Source organism: Etheostoma cragini, chromosome 5 (genome assembly GCF_013103735.1).
Source record: "Etheostoma cragini isolate CJK2018 chromosome 5, CSU_Ecrag_1.0, whole genome shotgun sequence".
Lineage (NCBI taxonomy): Eukaryota > Metazoa > Chordata > Actinopteri > Perciformes > Percidae > Etheostoma > Etheostoma cragini.
In genome coordinates, this window is record NC_048411.1 from 13,252,341 (window position 1) to 13,253,499 (window position 1,159).

A 1,159-nucleotide genomic window follows, 5' to 3' on the forward strand; every position below is an offset into this window, starting at 1 on the left:
TCATCAGTGTGTATCCTCCCGCAATGAGCACTTTCCTTCCCAGACGGTCAATGAGCAGACCCTGTGAGACACACAGCAGGCCTGTTTTACTAATTTTATTCATACTCTTCTGTGTTTTATGTTTTGTTTCCTTACCACATGTACAGTATTATGTCATGTTCCTGTTCAGTTTGGATTCTTAGATAAGACAATTTTCTGCTTTGGTGTTCTGTTTTACTCTATTTCAGGAGTGCTCTTACTTCTCAAACTTTAGTCCCAAAATTGGATGTTTTATTAGAAAGGTCTTGGCTGTTTTACCCTTGTTGTTGGGCACCTCTTAGTTATCTTTTTTTCTGTAGCATAAAGGAACATCAAAACTGTAAGGAAGTGGACACAAAAATAAAATAAAACTTATACTTACACATGTTAAAGCTGTGATGCATTCACAGGCACCAGTGCCAACGGTCGCATATGGGATTTTATCAGCGGGGATGCCAGATTGTCTGAATAAGTAATCTGCGTAGAAGTAAATCTACAGAAAAGATAGACAAAAAAACATATTACTAACTAGAAATAGCGGTTGTATGCCTCTGCCAACCAGTCAAGTTACAGTTGGTATCCATGTCTGTCCAGACACATATAATATATGTAGATAAGGTGGTGAAGAAATTTAACAAAAGGTAATCAGTTTATTATTGGGCTAAACGTGAATGCGTCCAACACATCTTCAACCCGGCAGCACTGAAGATACAAACAATCACCACAGTTAAAGATTTGTGTCACCAATTCACCATCCAACCAAATGTCTCACTTTCTATGCCTGAGTCAGGGCATTGCTCTAGGTGTTCCTGAGATATTGTGGTTATATAAGAATGGGAGGGACGTGAAGTCACAGTGACATTTTACCTCCTAAATCTAAGCCAAATTTAAGGAAATTACCTCAAGAAGTTCCTGAGGTATCACATTTATAGGAATGGTACATACAACCCCAAAACATAACGCCTCTGGCTACGGCTATTGCCGGCATGGAGTCTTTGGTGTTGTTTCCTAATAGTTGGCAATGTGAGCACTGAGAAATAGATTCCACGTTGTTAGAGACAATAGGACAGAGGATACTGAAAGACACCGGGTATGTGATCATGTACGTACAGCATTGATGCCGTTCAGCTGTTGTGCAGCG

At 39.8% G+C, this 1,159-nt stretch overlaps 1 long non-coding RNA gene across 1 annotated transcript; it reads right to left on the bottom strand.

Annotated features, from left to right (window-relative positions):
- LOC117945561 lies at nt 1–1,159 on the bottom strand. Its single transcript, XR_004656832.1, has 3 exons — nt 1,129–1,159; nt 401–511; nt 1–61 (listed from the first exon to the last, which is right to left on the bottom strand). It is a non-coding gene; the product is annotated as an uncharacterized LOC117945561 (long non-coding RNA).